Consider the following 20629-nt stretch of genomic DNA (forward strand, 5'->3'; position numbering starts at 1 on the left):
GTAAGTTGAACAGCTCTGTCAAAACATGGGTTAGAACTTATTTCTAATTCCCTAGAACTCATTTACTTTTCTACTACAGTTTCTTTAAAGAAATTCAGGCCTTGTAGATTTCTGGAGAAATTTCAAAGACAAGAACTATTTCTTCTGTGGTGCTTGACAAGAAGAAAGGAAATTACTAAGTCAAAGTTCAAGAGTAACAAATTCACTCAAAGTGGAAAGTTCTAAAAACTTTTTGTATTTATTCATTCATCCAATAAATAGTAATTGAAAACCACTATCTACAATTTACTGGGCTTCAGCAGTTCAAAATGGGGAAAGTCCCAAATCAACTCAAGCTACATTTTGAGTTGCTCAAACAGTGGCCTTAATCAGTATGATAATGATTATTTTTTAATGCTTATTTATTTATTTAATATAATTTATTGTTAAATTGGCTTACATACAACACCCAGTGCTCATCCCAACAAGTGCCCTCCTCAATGCCCATCATCCACCTTCCCCTTTCCCCCACCCCCACCAACCTTCAGTTTGTTCTCTGTATTTAAGAGTCTCTTATGGTTTCTTTCCCTTCCTCCCTGTTAGTAACTTCCTCCCTGTTAGTAATTTTTCCCTCTTTTCTTCCCCCATGGTCTTCTGTTAAGTTTCTCAAAATCCACATAGGAGTGAAAACATATGATATCTGTCCTTGTCTGATTGACTTATTTCACTCAGCATAATACCTTCCATTTCCATCCATGTTGCTGCAAATGGCATGTTTCCATTCTTTCTTATTGCCAAGTAGTATTCCATTGTATATATAAACCACATCTTCTATATCCATTCATCAGTTGATGGGCATTTAGGCTCCTTCCATAATTTGGCTATTGTTGACAGTGCTGCTATAAACATTGGGGCACATGTGCCCCTATGAATCAGAACTCTTGTATCCCTTGGGTAAATTCCTAGTAGTGCTATTGCTGGGTCATAGGGTAGTTCTATTTGTAATTTTTTGAGGAACCTCCACACTGTTTTCCAGAGTGGTTGCACCAGTTTGCATTCCCACCAACAGTGCAAGAGCATTCCTGTCTCTCCGCATCCTCGCCAGCATCAAAAATCCCAAATACAAAATCTAACGGCACACATAAAGGAACTAGAAGCAGAACACAAAGAAACCCCAAATGCAGCAGAAGAAGATAGATAATAAAAATCAGAGCAGAAATGAACAATATAGAATCTGAAAAAAACAGTAGAACAGATCAACGAAATGAAGAGTTGGTTTTCTGAAAAAATAAACAAAATTGATAAACCCCTAGCCAGACTTCTCAAAAGGAAAAGAGAGAGGACCCAAATAGATAAAATCATGAATGAAAATGGATTTATCACAACCAATCCCTCAGAAATATAAGTATCAGAGAATACTATGAAAAATTATATGCCAACAAACTGGACAACCTAGAAGAAATGGGCAAATTCCTGGACACCTATACACTACCAAACTCAAACAGGAAGAAATAGAAAATTTGAACAGACCCATAATTAATGAAGAAATGGAATCAGTTATCAAAAATCTCCCAACAAATAAGAGTCCAAGACCAGATGGCTTCCCTGGAGAATTTTACCAGACATTTAAAGCAGAGTTAATACCTATCCTTCTTAAGCTTTTCAAAAAAGTAGAAATGGAAGGCAAACTTCCAGACTCATTCTATGAAGCTAGCATTACCTTGATTCCCAAACCAGACAGAGACCCCACAAAAAAGTAGAATTACAGGCCAATATCCCTGATGAACATGGATGCAAAAATTCTCAACAAGATACTAGCAAATCAAATTCAACAGTATAGAAAAATAATTATTCACCATGATCAAGTGAGATTCATTCCTGGACTGCAGAGCTGGTTCAATATTCACAAATCAATCAATGGGATACATCACATAAATAAAACAAAGGATAAGAACCATATGATCCTGTCAATAGATGCAGAAAAAGAATTGACAAAATACCAGCATCCTTTCTTAATAAAAGCCCTCAAGAAAGTCAGGAAAGAAGGAACATATTTAAACATCATAAAAGCCATATATGAAAATCCCATAGCTAATATCACCCTCAATAGGGAAAAACTGACAGCTTTCCCCCTGAAATGAGGAACACAACAGGGATGTCCACTCTCACCACTGTTGTTTAACAGAGTGTTGGAAGTCCTAGCTTCAGCAATCAGACAACAAAATGAAATAAAACGTATCCAAATCAGCAAGGAAGAAGTCAAACTTTCCCTCTTCACAGATGACATGATACTATACATGGAAAACCTGCAAGACTCCACCCAAAGACTGTTAGAACTGATACATGAATTCAGCAAAGTCGCAGGTACAAAATCAATGTACAGAAATCGGTTGCATTTTTATACACCCATAATGAAGCAACAGAAACATAATTTAAAAACTGATCCCATTTACAATTGCACCAAGAGCCATAAAATAGCTAGGAATAAACCTAACCAAGATGTAAAAGATCTATAAGCTGAAAATTATAGAAAGCTTATGAAGGAAATTGAAGAAGACACAAAGAAATGGAAAAAAAAAAACATTCCATGCTCATTGATTGGGAGAATAAATATTGTTAAAATGTCAATACTACCCAAAGCAATCTACACATCCAATGCAATCCCAATCAAAATTGCACTGGCATTCTTCTCAAAGCTAGAATAAACAATCCGGAAATTTGTATGGAACCACAACAGACCCCAAATAGCCAAAGTAATATTGAAGAAGAAAACCAAAGTGGGAGGCATGACAATCTAGACTTTAGCCTCTACTACAAAGCTGTAAGCATGAAGACAGTATGGTACTGGCACAAATACAGGCACATAGACCAATGGAATAGAATAGAGAACCCAGAACTGGACCCACAAATATATGGTCAACTAATCTTTGACAAAGCAGGAAAGAGAATCCAATGGAAAAGACAGTCTCTTTAGCCAATGGTGCTGGGAGAACTGGACAGCAACAGGCAGAAGAATGAAACCAGACCACTTTCTTACACCATACACAAAAATAAACTCAAAATGGATGACAGACCTAAATGGAAGCCATCAAAACCTTAGAGGAGAAAGCAGGCAACAATCTCTTTGGCCTCAGCTGCAGCAATTTCTTGCTCAACACATCTCCAAAGGAAAGGGAACTAAAAGCAAAAATGAACTCTTGGGACTTCCTCAAGATTAAAAGCTTGCAGAGGAAACTGCAAAGGAAATAATCAACAAAACTAAAAGGCAACTGACGGAATTTGAAAAGATATTTGCAAATGACATATCAGAAAAAGGGTTAGTATCAAAAATCTATAAAGAATTTACCAAACTCAACATCTGTAAAATAAATAATCCAGTGAAGAAATGAGCAGAAGACATGAATAGACACTTTTCCAAGGAAGACATTCAGATGGCCAAGAAACACAGGAAAAGATGCTGCTGAACATCACTCATCATCAGGGAAATAAAAATAAAAGCTGCACTGAGATACAGCCTCACACTGGTCAGAGTGGCTAAAATGTTTATTTATTTTTGAGAGAGAGAGAGAGAGAGAGAGACAGAGTGGGAGGGAGGTGCAGAGAGAGAGGGAGACACAGAATCCGAAGCAGGCTTCAGGCACTGAGCTGTCAGCACAAAGCCCAACACAGGGCTCAAACTCATGAACCACGAGATCATGACCTGAGCCGAAGTCAATGCTTAACCGAGACACGCAGTATGATTATTTTTAAAAATCAGTAGCCTACCTTGTATGCATTCTTCAATATTATTATTAGGGGCTAATATGTTGAGTGACAAGAGTGACTACAATTTAGCATATGTATGGTGTTTTATTTCTTTGTAGAATTATGATCATATTTTCTTAGAGTTCAAGGTGACCCAAGTTCAATTTTCTCTCCAAAGCAGACTTTTTTCCTCTGTGTAACAAAATAAGTTTTGATTTGGAAACCAGGGACAAAGTAGGATAAGTTGATTTTTCTTAAATAAAAGAAATATGGTATCTTGCACATCTGAGCTAATAGTTTAAGATTCATCTTACTATATTCTTAATCACACCTAGTAGGATAATCCCTTTAACCCACTTCAAAGAAGGGAACAAGTAAGGTCCTATGTTATTCAAATCAAAACCAGATCAAGGCTTCATACTGACCTGCCCTTCGTGATAATAAGCTTCTCTCCTCCCTTGTAGTCATCTTCTTTATGGTAATCCTAATTGCCCAGAGGGCTTACACATATTCATCATATCCTGTAAGGAAGAGCTTCACCTTGAAACTGGAGTTTGTCAAAACTACCTCCATAAATTCGCTCTGCTGGGTCATGCTTTATGGCCGAAAGTGAAGGCTCTTTTCTTTTCTTTTCTTTTCTTTTCTTTTCTTTTCTTTTTCTTTTCTTTCCTTTTCTTTTCTTTTTATTTTTCTTTTCTTTCTTTCTTTTTTTTTTTTTTAGTGCTTATTTAAAGAGAGAGAAAGAGACAGAGTGAGAGTGGGGAAAGGGCAGAGAGAGGGAGACACAAAACCCGAAACAGGCTCCAGGCTCTGAGCTGTCAGCACAGAACCCAACGTCGGGTTTGAACTCATGAACTGCAAGATCATGACCTGAGTCAAAGTTGGACACTTAAATGACTGAGCTGCCCAGGTGCCCCTAGTGAAGGCTATTTTCAATGAAATTCTCCCCTCATTGATGTTGCCCCAGCTGCTATGCAATAACCCCGGCCATGTACAGAAGATTCTTTGGGTTGATCTTGTTTTCCTCCTGGCACTGATGCTCCTCTGGGAAATCTTTAAACAAAGCATCTATGACTCTGAAGAACACTGGGCTATTGCTATCACTAGGGCCCTTAAAGCACTTTGTTTCCATTCATTTCCAGTTGTCAGCCCTGATGCCAAGAACTTCTTGAGGGAGAAGAGGATAACTCAACCTTACTGCTCCCACAGAGTCAGACAGTTGCATTCATTGTTTCTTGCCAACCTGTTTGTCCTGTAGTAGTTTCTCAAGGTATACACTGAAAGGAAAAAATAATAATAACTTACTGTTTCCTGGGAGAGTTACATCCAATGATAACTTTTACATGGCAAAATAGGCCTGGGTTTCAAGGAATTTGTTCCTTCAACACACGTGTGAGTTAGAAACGTACCAGATTCTGCCTTTCCAGACATCCTCCCACTACGTGTGTATAAAAATTTTGTAGTACCCATTTATATTTGCTGGGCAAATGTGTCATTGCTTTAGTCTCTCAGCCTAACTACTATCATTGATGGAAGCTTAACTATTCATACAGACTCATAAATAAGGTACCATAACCATAAATAGGCATAAACAAGACAACCAGTTGACTTAATAATACATTCCTCAAATTGTAGGGCATGAGCTCATGAGGCACATCTTTGTAAGTGTCAGCTCAGGAAAAAACAAACCTTTAAAATCGCAGTGAGTCATGGACACATTGTTTTCCTATGTAGCCCTGCATCCCTCTTTATAATGGCAACTGCATACTGTCAAGTCAATCTTGCATCACCCAAAACTTCTTAAAACTAAGCATTGTGGATTTGTGAGAGTACAAATGATACCGCAGACTGTGGGTGCAGAAGCAGAGTTTAACATTGTCTGCCATACAAGAAAAATTCATTCTCCTCCTGGCTCCATAATATTCCCATGCCAGTATCTCTTGCTTGGGTCCACTAAGGTAATTTTCCTTTTTCAGGTTTTAATGAGCTTGGGAAACAGAGAAAGCATGTCAAAAAGTAGAAGAAAGGAAAGGAAAGAAAACAAACACGATGCTCTGCTATGCCTTCTCATTTAACCCTGGAAAACAGTGCAAAGAACTATTCACAGATGAGGACATGTGGCATGAAAAGTTGATACCTATGATTATGTAGTCTGTTGCAAATCTTGAATTTGCAGGAATTTGACTCCACAACCCATCATGCTATTATACTACTGCTAGAAGTCTCTTTTAATACTTATACTTTTTTTTCGGATTAAAAATCCAAATTTTATTTTTAACCTGTATCATTTAACTCTCAAACACTTGGGGCACCTGTGTAGCTCAGTAGGTTGACAATCCAGCTTCGGCTCAGGCCATGATCTCGCAGTTCATGGGTTCGAGTTCCACGTCGGGCTCTTGCTGACAACTCAGAGCCTGGAGGCTGCTTTGGCTTCTGTGTCTCTCTCTCTCTGCCCCTCCCCTGCTTGTGGGTGCATTTTCTCTCTCTCTTTCAAAAATAAACATTAAAAAAATAATAAAAAATAAATCACAAATACTTGGTATGAACACTATTAAGTACTAAAACATGGCAAGTCATAATACAACCTTAAGTAGTGGGATCCTTTAGTATTTCAAAGTTCTTCTACATACATTACCCCTTACATTTCTCTCAACAGTATAAGATGAATATTCTTACATCATCTCTTTTTAAAAAATGGAGAAGTCAAGATTTAGAGAGGTGACTGACTTGTGGGACATGGCATGGCAGTGCTTTTGTCAGAATGTGAAGCTGGGTCTTCTGGTTCCAAGTCCAGAATAGCTGCATTACTCTGCTCTGTTCAGAGTGCTTTGTTGAGGAAACATCTGTAGCTTCTTCTTCCTGGGGGCAGAGCATCAGGAGAAGGGCAACAAAGAGTATACATGCTTTCTCAGTTATCTTTGACAGTGGTTTCCTTACACTAACAATTTCAAGAGTTGTCCTCCCTCCGTTTCCTTCCTCCTCTCCACTGAGAGTCTATGGAGTGTTTTATATTCACCGTGGTAGGTATTTGGGCTTTCTCATCCTGGAGATATGCTACCTCTCTCCCTTCGCTTGTTATGACCATATGTAATGAGAAGTTCAAACACAACCAGACTGTTTGTACTGTGGATGCAGGAACCTTGCTGCTACCTGGAAAGCCTAACAGCAAAAACCAGTCCTGCTGGCTGCCATCTCTGCCAAGGGGAGAAGGCTCTCTGTTCACTTATCCACTCAAATGGAAGCTCTTCCTCGGCTTGGGTAACATTTCCTCTTAATTACCTTAATTTTCTTGAGACATTATTCATGTCCAAATTCCTTTCCTTGGCAGATAGGGACCTGAGGGCTTTGCTCTTGGCTGAGGTTCTGAAAACTTGCACTGAGTTTGATAATAACATGAAACTTCACAGAGGAATAGATTGTAGAGCAAAGGGGAAACTGGAGGCCAGAATCTTGGGGAAAGTGAAGTTGGGAGTCAAGTGGCACAAATATAGAAATTTTCCTAAAGGGCAAAGGGATGAGCCATAGGAGAAAATCAACTCTAAGGCCAAGAGACCAGGACCAAGGTGAAGAGAAAGGCAAAGGCTAGCCTAGAAGTGCCTACAAGGAGCATGAGGAATTTTTTAAAGCACCCGAGATACAAAACCCTTTTTTAGAAGTCCAAGGGCACCAACTTTGTTCTAATCTCTTTATTCTTCACTTAAAAATATCAATTTCAGGGGCATCTAAGTGGCTTAGTTGGCTGGACATCTGACTCTTGATTCGACTCTTGATCCCAGGGTCATGAGATTGAGCCCCACTTTGGGCTGCACGCTGAGCATGGGACCTGCTTAAGATTATTTCTTTCTCTTGAGGCACCTGGGTGGCTCAGTCAGTTAAGCACCCAACTTCGGCTCAGGTCATGATCTCACGGTTCATGAGTTCGAGCCCTGCATCGGGCTCTGTGCTGATAGCTCAGAGCCTGGAGCCTGCTAAGGATTCTATGTCTCCCTCTCTCTGCCCCACCCCCACTTGTGCTCTCTCTCTCAAAAATAAATACACATTAAACTAATTTAAAAAAAAGATTTTTTTCTCTCTCCCTCCTTCTACCCCTCTTCCTCCACTCTCGCTCTTTCTCTCTATATAATAAAATAAATAAATAAAAATTTAAAAACTCAATTCCAAGTGGGATGGAGGGGAATGAGGTCTCAAGAACCTCAAGTCGAGTTGGATACTCCACTGAGAAACAGCAAATTATCCTGGGCTCAGTCAAAGGGAATTCGAAGACATATAAGCAATCCCAGCAAGATTTATACCTAAAAATATTAATTTTCATGAGTCATTTACTAATATTTCAATGTTACAAGAGCAGGTCCCTAGCTTCCTAGCCATTTTATTTCTACCCAGTGCTTGAGTTGATATTTGACACTGAGCCTAAAACTCCCTATTCTTATTAAATCATTTATTTTAATTTACCTCCCCTGACTTGTATAGGCATCTGAGATTGCAGTTTCCACTCTAGAGGCATTAACAAACTTTATCTCCATTCCTTTCCTTTTTTTTTTTTTCTTTTCTTTTCACTCAGGAATCTCAATTCCAGTGCCTCAAAACTTTAACCAGTCCCAAAGTAGTTCCTCTCCTTCCAAGATTTCTGGGGAGCTTACTTTGTTCTTGTCACCCTTACCATGTTGCTTAATTAATGAACTATTAAACAACTCTACAGACATTAATATGATATAGATCATGTCATGAGGCAGTACATGATTAATTTTCAAATGTGCATCAAAAGCTATAACTTAGGAGAGTGAGGCTAGAAATGATTTTTTTTTTTTTTAAGGAAAAGTATACAAAGCTCTTTGCCTTTTGTGACTTGAACAAATCTAAACTTACATTGTCTGGGGACATGAAAATCTATTATGTAACACTTTGCTGATGTAAACAATTTAGTTTGTTATATTTAAGATATGATATGTACTTGTATTATTGAAAAAAAATATGGAGAAAAGGAATCTACGTACTCTCATCTCTTATTTTTTTAGAAGTTAGGAAATAATAGGAATCAAAAGCTTAGAAAAAATCATCTGAATTTTTCTCTTTTTATCCCTGGGTCTTTAGATGTCTAGTGACTGGTCAATGGAAGCATACAGACTGAACCTGGATAAATTTTGTGGAGGAATCACTTTTGAAGGGTGGGAAAGATTTACATAAGCGGAGCAGAAGTGAAGTGGAGGGACAACTCACGCTAGTCAGTAAAGTGTACATATGAGCACAAACACAGCAATATAAAAGGTTGTAACAGAGACTTTTGAGGCAGAGATGGGCAGAAGTACAAGCTTGAGGTGATAAGGATCTTATTTTCTCCTTAAAAGTACTCCAAACTAGGGGTAGCTGGGTGGCTCAGTTAGTTAAGATCTGACTTTTGATTTCAGCTCAGGTCATAGTCTCTGGGTTCATGAGATCCTACCCCTCATCGGGCTCTGTGCTAACAGCACGGACCCTGCTTAGGATTCTCTCTCTCCTTCTCTCTCTGCCCCTCCCCCACTTGTGCCCCCCCATCAATCAATCAAAATGAACAAATAAACATTCTTTTTAAAAAAGGTACACCAATCTAGCTGAAAACTGAGTGTGATACATTTTTTCTTTTAATAAATTCAGCCAATGAAGACATATTTATCAATTTACTCAACAAGTACTTATAGAGTGCCTTCCCTTATATGACAAATATGCATGTTATATTCTCAACAAAGCCAAGAACAAGGAAGTTATTTACATATAACTGTAATTAGCATATTTTATGAGTCAAAAATTTGAACACTGATGTGCCCCTGAAAATCCGGGGAAGATGGTTAGCAATTATAACGAGTAAATAGGTATAAGCAAGAACAAGGGGGATCCATTTACCTAGGAGAGAGACGAAGATGCAAGAGTGTTGCCCAGAGGTGGAATTGAAAGAACCCCAAGACTGACAGTATGGGACACAGCATGAGCTATGGGAATCATCTCAATTCAAATTAAGAACACCATCACAGGATGCTAAGTAAAACACAAGCACCTGCCATATAATAGAAGCTCAATAAATGTTTATTGAATGAATGAGTAAATGACTCAAAGTCGTCTGACAAGTGTCCTTGTTTGGCAGTCAACATAGCACTTGATGGCACAATAAGCAGGCATCTGCTTCCCACATATAATTTTATTACTTTCAAAGACAATTAAGAAAAAACAAAGCTCCAATAATTTAAAAAAAGAAATAAATATTAAGCTTGCCCGCCTTTGAGTTTAAACAATGTTCGTAATTGCCAATGATCTATTTCTTCAAATTTGTGGGGTCACATTACATGCTTATTTTATCATCTTTGATTCCTTATAAATCCTTTTTAAATTTTTTATATTTAAAAAAATTAATGTTTTTTTTTTTATTTTTGAGAGAGAGAGAGAAAAAAAGACTGCAAGCAGAAGAGGGGCAGAGGAAAAGGGAGACACAGAATCTGAGGCAGGCTCCAGGCTCTGAGTTTCAGCACAGAGCCCGACACGGGGCTCAAACTCACGAACCATGAGGCATGACCTGAGCCAAAGTCAGATGCTTAACCGACTGAGCCACACAGAAGTTCCCTTATAAATCCTTCCTTAATAAATTAGTTGAAAATAAGTAAAAATAAGATGAATTTAAAAAAAAAAACAACTCATTGCTTTGTCCCCTGCCAATCTCTAGAGTTAGGGAAAGATTATAGCTGAAGCTGAAGTTGAAGGAGAATGAGCCCTCCTATGCAGAAGGTCTAGGAACATTATGGAGTCCATTCTGCTAGCATTCGGGAGGGTTTTACTCATCAGTTCATTTGTCTGTTTTTCTATCCATAACGAAATTTTGTAAAAAGTCTGAACATGTGATAAAACACATTTTTTTAAAGAATGCCATGTAAAACCCATGACACTAACTTGACTCTAGAGAAGATGTTATGGAGCCACTTTAACCTGGTTTATATCTGCCACTGAATTCAGTATTGAGAAGCACAGGGTCTGCACTAAGGAGATGATCCTTTCTCAATGTTTAAACTATTAGTGAACTGGGTCTGAATTTCCATGTCAAAGTTTTCTGTAGTTTGGTCAAAATTTGATCAAGTCCGCTATTGTCCATTAATCTACTGGCATCTTCACCAGGGGCACCCCTGAGAAAGTTCAGCATTGTCTTCCAAGGAAGTGAAAACCACTCCAGACCTCAAGTGTTCCTAATCAATGACAGTATTATTAGAATATCAGGGATGCAGGAGTGGGCTTTTTTCCAAGCCCACTTGGAACCTTAATTGTCTGCACTTATTTAAAATTAGGCATGCAAACTTACTTGACTGTTATTTTCTATTCAAATTCATAACAGCTTAAAAAGTACTTTTAAAAATAGATTTTACCTAACATGATACTTAATGGTGAAAAGGTAGGATTTTTCTGCTAAGATCAGGAAAACAGCAAGAATGTCCCCCTCTCACCACTCCTTTTCAACATTGTACTAGAAGTCCTAGCTAACGCAATAAGACAAGTAAGGAAACGGAAGGTATGTAGATTGAGAAGGAAGAAAGAAAACTGTCTTTGCTCACAGATAACATAATTATGTAGAAAGCCAGATACAATTGCCAAGAAAACTTGACTAAAGAAGTGATTATAACAAGATTACAGTATTCAAGATTAATATATGAAAGTCAATCACTTTTTTATATACCAGCAATGAGCAAGTGAAATTTGCAATTCAAAGCAGAATAAGATTTATGTTATTACCCTCCAAAATAAAATTCTTAGGTATAAATATAACAGAATATATATAAGGTCTATATGAGGAAATCTATAAAACTCTTATGAAAGAAATCAAAAAAGAACTAAATGGGGAGATATCCCATGACCATGGATAGGGAAACTCATTGTCAAGATGTTAATTATTCTCGACTCTATCTATAGATGCAATGCAATTCCAATCAAAATTTCAACAATTTATTTTGTGGGTATCAATAAATGGATTCTAAAGTGTATATTAATTGGCGAAAGACTCAAAAAAGCCAACACAATATTGAAGGAGAAGAACAAAGTCAAAAGACCATTTATTTATTTTGACAGAGATAGAGAAGGAGAGAGACATAATGCTTGAATGAGTGTGGGAGGGGTAGAGACAGAGAGAGAATACCAAGCAGGCTCTGCATTGTCAGCACAGAACCAGACTCAGGGCTCAATCTCATGAATTGTGAGATCACGACCTGAGCGGAAATCAAGAGTCAGATGCTTAATTGACTGAGACACATAGGTGCTCCAAACTAAAGTCTATTAAAAAAAAACAAACTATAAAGTAAAAAGTTTATTAAAAAATAGAATTAAACATTTGCAGAACCTGAAGTGCCTGTAAGAAATCTTTAGTTACCTAAAATAGCTTGAAACCCACCAAATGATACTTTCCTTCATTTTATAACTAATAATAACGTAATAAAAAAATCACAATACATTTATTATAATACATATATAATATATACATATGTTAGCAATGCAGTTAACACCTCTTGAGGAACTTTACTAAATCTTTGCAAAAATTATCTTCTTTGTTCCTCACTACAACCATATGAGCCAAGTATTGTCTTAGCTCATTTTATGCAGATGTACAGAGAAAACTGATGAATTGCTCGAGGTCACAGAGCAAGTAAATAGAAGAGACAGTGTCAACCCAAAACTCTTGCACCTTGTACTTTTTTTGAAACCATGCCCCATAAGGTTAGTAACATTGAAAGCTTGTTTAAAGCTTGTTACTCAGAGAACTGTTTCTCCCTAATCAGCTATTATGTTTTTTCAGACCCCACTAACAAATCCACTAGCTGTCTCTGCAAAAACCAGGACTCAAGGTCAACTGATAAGGGTTCTAACCTATGAACAAGCAAGTCCCTGCTTTCCTTACCTGAGGTAATGAGACTAGACTCCATCCAGTTTATACTGGCTCTCAGGACATCCTAAAGCAACATCCTGATGTCAGGGGCTGAATTTTGCCTCATTCTGATGCTAAGTCTGTACCCCAAAGTTAACACAGGATGTATGTTTTACGTGTTTGTTAAATGTGTATTCTCCATCTTTCCTCACGAAGAGTCATAAGTTTCCCTGCCCTCTTCATCAATATGTTTGTATTCTCAACCCCTATGATTATAAAAAAACTTGTTCTGTCCCCCTTCAGGGAGGCAGATTTGAAGCTTGTCCTCCCATCTCCTCTCCTTGTTTTGCCTTCCTCTCCAATCAACTCTTTCCTTGCTGCAAACCTGACGTCTCAGTGATTGGCTTTGCTACATACACATAGTGCAGATGTACTTGGGTTTGGTTACACTTTATTTGGTCTCTTATTCCCAGGGGCTGAGCAGGACTTAGAACAGCCAGTATGAAAAAAGACTGAGTACACACAGTCCATCTGTGCCCTTAAGACTTTGCTCTGTTAGTTTTCCAAAAGTCTGCCTAAAGCAGAACAGAGAGCAAATCTAGTGCGGCCCAGAGGTGCCCTTTCTGCTCTGAAGGTGAACAGAAACAGAAAATGCTAAAGAGGCCATTGAAAGAGTGTTCTTGTAGTTCCTATTCTCCATTCAGTCACCCACACATGTTCTCTGAGAGGCTATTATGTGAAGATGTTGTTCTGGGCACTGGAAGTATAGGAGTAGACAAGACAGAAAAGGTTCATATTCCGGCAGAGGAAACAGCTAATGTGAATGAAGGCCCTGAGTTGGGAATGCACAGATGCGCGGAAGCAGTCAGCTACCTGTGGTTGATCCCCAGCGAATGTAGGAGAAGGCTCTGTAGAAGAGGTCAGCCAGGAGGAAGAGTCTCTGGTAGCCTGGGAGGGCCAACGGCAGGACAGAAGTCTGGTTTACGTTTTATTCCATTCATGTGTTTCCTCCTGATACACTTTCTGCTTCCTTCCATTTACGCCTATGTGCTGACCTCAGTGCAGATGGAGATCATATGGCTACCGGGCAGTGAGGCCTGAGTGGTGCCATTGCCTGTCAGAAAAGTTTATTAGGTTAAAAAGAGAGAGGAGTGGAAGATACAATTGAGCTCTGTTTCCGGAGCCACAGAGCTGGCACCAGGTTCTGCTGAAGGCGGCACAAACCACAGCCTTGTTTTCCAATTGGCATTGCCCACCACGGCCTCTTCACAGCAGAGAGTTCTGGAATAGGCAGTTAGATTCATTATTACCATACCAAGTATGTCGATGGTGCTTTAGAAGTGGGAAGCACTTTGCAGAACTGTTTTTAGCTGCCCCTTGGATAGTTTTCCAAATAAGGAGTTGTGACATCTGCCTCCCTAGGGATTCCTCTTTGATCCTTTATTTCCAGTAAGACTGAAATTCTGTGTTCCCCTACACATTGTTATTCCTCTCTCCTGGCTAACTTTTCCAGATTCCTTATTTCCAGCCTCAAAGTCACTTTCATCAGAAAGATTTCTCAGATCCGTCCCAGGCTGACATCAGTTGGGCTTTTTTTTTTTTTTAAATCTCATAGAGGCTTTTGTGTACAGAAAACAATGCTTACAGTAGCCTGTGTTATCACTGACATTCAATCGCCTACAGTTAGAAATTGAAAAACTTACTTTTTCTGAGCTTTTAAACACAATTGCAGAAATATAGTAAACTAAGAATTTTTAGTTTGAAATTAAATGCAGTTTGTACTTATTGTTAGGTTAGCTTATACTTTAACAAAATTTGCATAATCCTTTAGATACTATATATAAAATTATCTTATACTTTAAATGTATATAATTCAATAAATGAACGTGTGAATCCGATACTTTGAATGTTCTTACATATTTAAACACATTTCACAGACCTGGTTACTTACATTCTTGTGAATTTTCCAGCTGCAGCCATATTTCATATAATGTATTTCCTCAAGAATCTCAAGCAAGAAAACAGACATACAAACCCCATAAACAAACCTCCATAAGCACATACACAACTTTAATAAAGCTAAATATAAAACTTTCATATTTACATATAATTCTCTTAAGTATTTTAGCTTCTTAAAAGCTAAACTCACCAGAGGCACTAAGGAATCTACTCCTGAAATCATTGTTGCACTATATGGTAACTAATTTGGATACAAATTTTTAAAAATTTAAAAAAAAAAGCTAAACTCACCAAAGTAATCTTGAGAAAGAAGAACAAAGCTGGAGCTATCAACAATCCCAGATTTCAAGATATACAAAAAGCTGTAGTAATCAAAACAGTATGATACTAGCATAAAAATAGACACATAGATCAATAGAACAGAATAGAAAACCCAGAAATAAACCCATGCTTGTATGTTCAATTAATCCATGACAAAGGAGGAAAGAATATACAATGGGGAAAAGACGTCTTTTTAACAAATGATGTTGGGAAAACTAGACAGTTACATGCAAAAGAATAAAACGGGACTACTTTCTTATACCATACACAAAACTAAATTCAAAATGGATTAAACACATACATGTGAGACCTGAAACCATAAAACCCCTAAAAGAAAACATAGGCAGTGATCTCTTAGATGTCAGCCTTAGCAACATATTTATCGATATGTTGGCAAGAAAAACAAAGCAAATTAAATTATTGGGACTACACAAAATAAAAAAAAAACACATCTGCATAGCAAAGGAAACCATCAACAACAGAAAGGCAACCTAGTGAATATATATATACACACATATATATAAACTAAACAACTCAACACCAAAAAAAAAAAAATTTGATTCAAAAATTGGCAGAAGACCTGAACAAACATTTTTCCAAAGACAGACAGATGGCGAACAGACATGCAAGAAGGTGCTCAACAAGGCTAATCAAGGAAATGAAGACAAAACCACGGTGAGATATTACCTGACATCAATCGGAATGACTAGTGTCAAAAGGACAAGAAACAACAAGTGTTGAGAGGATGTGGAGAAAAAGAAAATCTTCTGCATTGTTGGTAGGAATGTAAACTTGTACAGCCATTGTGGGTTGGAGATTCTTCAAAAATTATTGGGCATTTACCCAAAAAAGGCAAAAGTGCTAATCTGAAAAGATATATGCACCCCTATGTTAATTGCAGCATTAATTTACAACAGCCACGATATAGAAGCAACCTAAGTGTCCTTTGATAGATGAATGGACAAGCAAGTTGTGGTATATATATAATATATATAATATTCTATATAGAGTAGAATATTACTCAGCCACTAAAAAATAATGAGATTTTGCCACTTGCAACAACATGGAGGCCTAGAGGGTATTACACTAAGTGAAACAAGTCAGAGAAAGACAAATACCATATGATGTCACTTATCCGTACAATCTAAAAACCAAAGCAAATGAACCACAAAAAGCAAACAACTCTTAAACACAGAGAGTGAACTGGTGGTTGCCAGAGGGAAAGCGGGTTGGCAGATGGATGAAAGAGATAGAGGACATTAGGAGGTACGAACTTCAGTCATAAAATAAATAAGTCACAGAGATGGCAAAGTACAGCATAGGGAATGTAGTCAGTACTATTGTAATATAATACTGACAGATGGTGACTACGCTTATCACGAGCACTAAGTAATGCACAGACTTGCCAAATCAATATGTTGTACACTTGAAACGTAATACAACATGGTGTGTCAATTATACCTCAAAAAAATAATTTAAAAATATTTTAAACCTCAAACTCATAAATTTAGTAAATAAGATTACATTAAGGATTGAAAATTGACTGGAAATGTGTATAAATGGATAAACACCCCAAGTATTTCAGTTAAAATAATTTGTTTACTATGTTAGTTTCTCTCAAATGTCTTTAACATAACAAATATACAAAGCAGTAAAATTATCTTTAAAATTGTTATATTTGCATAAAAATAAATTCATACCAAAAACCCATATCTATTTTTTCATTATACCTGTGTTTATTATTATTGCTTTTTTTTTTTTTTTGGTACAGTCTCAGGTTTGCAAAATCATTTAATCAACAAAGTAAAAGAAAATCACTATTTCAGACCCAGCATAATAGCTGAGATTATACACTTGGAGTTCTTGGCCAGAGATTTGACACCAATGCTGTGGATTTGAGGTTCTTGGTCTTTGCTCAAGGAATTAAACCTGGATTATGTGAACCAGTACAAAGCATACCCCAAGAAGAGTCAGCTCAGGTGTACAGGGTAAGGCCCTTTTTAAGAGTTCTGCTATGTCAATGGAGAACCCACTGGTATATCAATTTAGTGAATCATATAAGTCCTCGACTTCTTTCCAGTTTCATCCTTACCCAAACTTTTTATCATACCTGCCTGCAACATTTTATTACTCAATTTGGATAGATAAATACTGGAACATATACCCAGATTTCAATCTCTTTACTTCCTGATTGAAATAAATATAGTTGTGCAAGATGGTATATTCCATTGCTTTAGCGATCACCATTACTTCAACCGGGCAAGGCAGCAAGTGAGGATATTAATGGAGTACAGTTCAGTGAAAGCATAAGTATTAGCCTCCTAGGACTGCCATAACAAAGTATCACAAACTGGGCTGCTTATTTGTATCACAGTTCTGAAGGCTCAAAGTCCAAAATCAAGGTGTCAGCAGAGTCATGCTGTCTCTGACACCGTTAGGGAAGGATCCTTCCTTGACTCTTCCTAATTTCTGCTGGTTTCCTGGCCATCTTTGGCATTCAATGACTTGTAGGTGTATCATTCCATCCTCACGTGGAATTCTCCCTGTGTTTCTGTATCTATCCACACATGGCATTCTCTTTATAAGAATACCAGTCATTAGATTAGAGGCCCATCCTGCTCCGGCATGACCCCCTCCTAACTAATTATACCTGCAATGACTTTATCTCCAAACAAGTTCACATTCTGAGGAACCGGAGGTTAGGATTTCAATATGCCCTTTTTACAAAGAAACAATTCAAACCATAAGCCATGGAAGAATCAATATATTGAGGATCCTGGTCACGTTACGCAGAGTTTCTCAACCTTGGCACTATTGACAGTGGGGACTGGATAATGTTTGGCTGCGGAGGGCTGTCTTGTGCATTGTAGAATATTTGGCAGAAATCCTGGCTTCTATCTGGTAAATGTTAATAGCATTTAGCATCCAGCTGTGACAACCATACATGTCTTCAAACATTTCCATGTGTCTCCTAGGGTTGGGGTTGAGGGTCAAAACTGCCTTCGGTCCAGAACAACAGGTAGAGACTAAAGAAAACCACAGATAAAGGTTAGCTGGAGTTGGAGTACTTGAGGAAATAAACAGGAAAAATAGGGAGGTTGCCTTACAGCAGTGAAAAGTGTGAAATGAGATCATGAATGAGTAGAAGTTTCTGTGAGAACAACAATTAGAACATGGGCATAGAAGTAAGTGCGTGAGGTAGGGTGAGGACTAGGATTAGGTTAGTGGAGGGGAAGAGGCAAAGGAATTGAAACACCATCTATGCACATATCACCAAAAATTATGACAGAAGTAGTTTCAGAGATGATAGCAGTTAGTCAGGACTAACATCATCAAGAAATAAAGATGACCTGGGAAGCTGGGTGACTGTAAGAAAGAGGAGGGGATAGTAAATTATTTGAAGATTTGAGATTCAAAGAAAGGGCTTTTCATGGAGTCAGAAAGGAAAATGGCCTAGAAGTGTCATAGAGGGGCAAAAAAGTGCCTCCTCATGCCATAACTAGGTACAGCCAAACCCCTGCAGGGGCTGCAGGACTCTGTTCTCAGGGGGGCATGGGTTCAGTTATCGCAAAACATGAACGGAAACATTTAGAAAAAATGTTCAAATAGATAAAGGGAATTAAGAGATACAAACCTGCAGTTATAAAATAGGTAAGTCACGGATGAAAAGTACACCATAAAGAATATAGTCATTAACACTGTAATAACATTATATGGTAACCACACTTAACCATGGTGAGCACTGAGTAATGTATAGAATTGTTGAATCAATATGTTGTGCACCTGAAACTAATATAATATTGTATATAAATTATACTCCAAGCAATAAAACAATGTAAAAAAAAAAGATAGAAAGAAAAAGGTGTGAACACAGGGGAGTTTGCTGATGACTGGCCCTGAATTCCAGGGAATAGAGGTGAAGGATTTCAGGACTTAGGGGTTGGTGGGAGACAGTCAGGAAAGGGGACCACAGTGCCTGGAGGAATGAGCGCTTTCCTGGGCTTCTTGTAGTGACTGCCATAAACAGGGATAAAGACAAGTTAGGTAGTGGTGACAAAGACCGTGTTCTTGAGAAATGTGGGGCGTGAGGTCCTGTGAGGAGTACATAAATGTTTAGGACTTCCTCTTGATCCCTGAGGATGGATATTCAGCATCATTGCTCACAAGGCTCTGACTGGCAGCTCTCAGGAAAGCTTCTGCTTCTGCTTCTGCAGGGAGTCATTTCTATAGCAAGACAGAGAAAAATGAGTTTGGGCTTTGGAGCCTGCTCACCTGGGTTTGTATCCCAGCTCTGCTACTAAGAAAGAGGAGTGACTTTTGTCTCATTGATCTCAGCCGCCATGTGTTTGTCTGTCTTCATTAGCCCCCAGAAGTTGATCGTATCCATATAATCACCTGGTCACAGGAGGATCTCAACAAGTTATCTGAAATTTCCTAGGGAGAAGGATAGCTGTGTTGGTCAAAAAGTGACAGGCACACTTGGATTTTTAACCAAAAAATTACCAAAATATATGCTAAAAAATATCTGCTGAGTTGTGTGGGTATTAATAACTCAGTCATACTTTAATTCAAGTTTTTCACATTTTCAATTAACACACAAGAAGAAATACATCTAACGCCCTGACCCAGAATTCAGACCCATGAGCATTTAGCCTTATCACATGTGATACGTTCTAACAATTTCCTTTTTTGCCCCCATTGTTTCAAAGAGAAACAACTTAAGTCCATTTCATGATCCCAAATGTGAAGCAACTTTAATGTATTTCACAAACCTTTACTGAGCACCTTCTATGTGCCTAGTTCTGATGGCCACTGGAGATGAGAAAAATAAGATGTAAATTTTGTTCCACAGGACAGTGAAGAAAAAATATTAATTACTATACTAAAAACTAAAATATAAATCTATACAAGTGCTCTGGGATCTTAGTCTGGGAAATCTGAGAACATTCTTCAAGAGGAGCGGAGCACTTAAACTGTGTCTTGAAGGGGAAGCAGGATTTGTTTAGACAAAGAAAATATACCGTGAAGACTTATATTCTGTTCCAAATGGTTGTTCCAAATTACAGGGTTTGGGATTACATGAACAGCACTTTACCACTTTTCCCAGTCTTGGAATTGTGGGAGAAATATTTTGTTTATGTGGAATTATCTTGTTGTTGGCTACCTAATTGTAGCCCCACTAGCAATCCTCCAAATGGAAACCCAGGAGACAGTAGACTTGGCCAAAGAAATGACAAATTAAAGAGCATTCTGGAAGTATACTGTAGCATATGCCAGGAGAGGCACACTCTAAGAGGGTGAGACCTGCCCGCAGGCATCATTCATCATTTTGTGCTAGAGCCTATGGGAAAGTCTGTTCCTCTGCAAATGAGGAAAGCATCAGATGAAGCCACTTCAGGTACATGGTTGCACAGTAATGAAGCTCTGCCAGGTATTCCCAATCTATTTGCCAGGCATGGTCAACATTGGCTTCTTCCTGCCCTGGAAACTAACCTTCCTGTTTGGATCTAACTGTATTATTTTTAACCCAACCAGGGATTTTGGCCAATGATGTGAATAAAATCTGGGGATTTCTGAGAAGTGATTCCAGAAAACTGTAATCAGAAATATGTAAATCTGAGGGAAACAAAGTGTAAAGGAGTCTTAAACCCTTCCCTCCTGGCCATTCAACCTCGAAACCACTACTCCAATTTCCAGAGGCCCATGATTTCACAACTTAGCCTCTCACAATCTCGAACAATTCCAATAATTAGAAAGTTC

The 20629-nt window shown here is 38.1% G+C and overlaps 1 protein-coding gene across 1 annotated transcript in view; it reads right to left on the minus strand.

Moving 5' to 3' along the window:
- Nucleotides 1–11950: 11950 nt before the first annotated feature.
- Nucleotides 11951–20629, minus strand: part of CD200 (CD200 molecule) — a 43117-nt gene continuing 34438 nt past the window's right edge. The window contains exon 6 of the transcript XR_007155653.1: nucleotides 11951–11961. The gene's annotated coding sequence lies outside the window, so the exon portion shown is untranslated. The remainder of the gene's footprint in view (nucleotides 11962–20629) is intronic.

The sequence above is a fragment of the Prionailurus viverrinus genome, chromosome C2, assembly GCF_022837055.1.
Source record: "Prionailurus viverrinus isolate Anna chromosome C2, UM_Priviv_1.0, whole genome shotgun sequence".
In the NCBI taxonomy this organism is placed as follows: domain Eukaryota; kingdom Metazoa; phylum Chordata; class Mammalia; order Carnivora; family Felidae; genus Prionailurus; species Prionailurus viverrinus.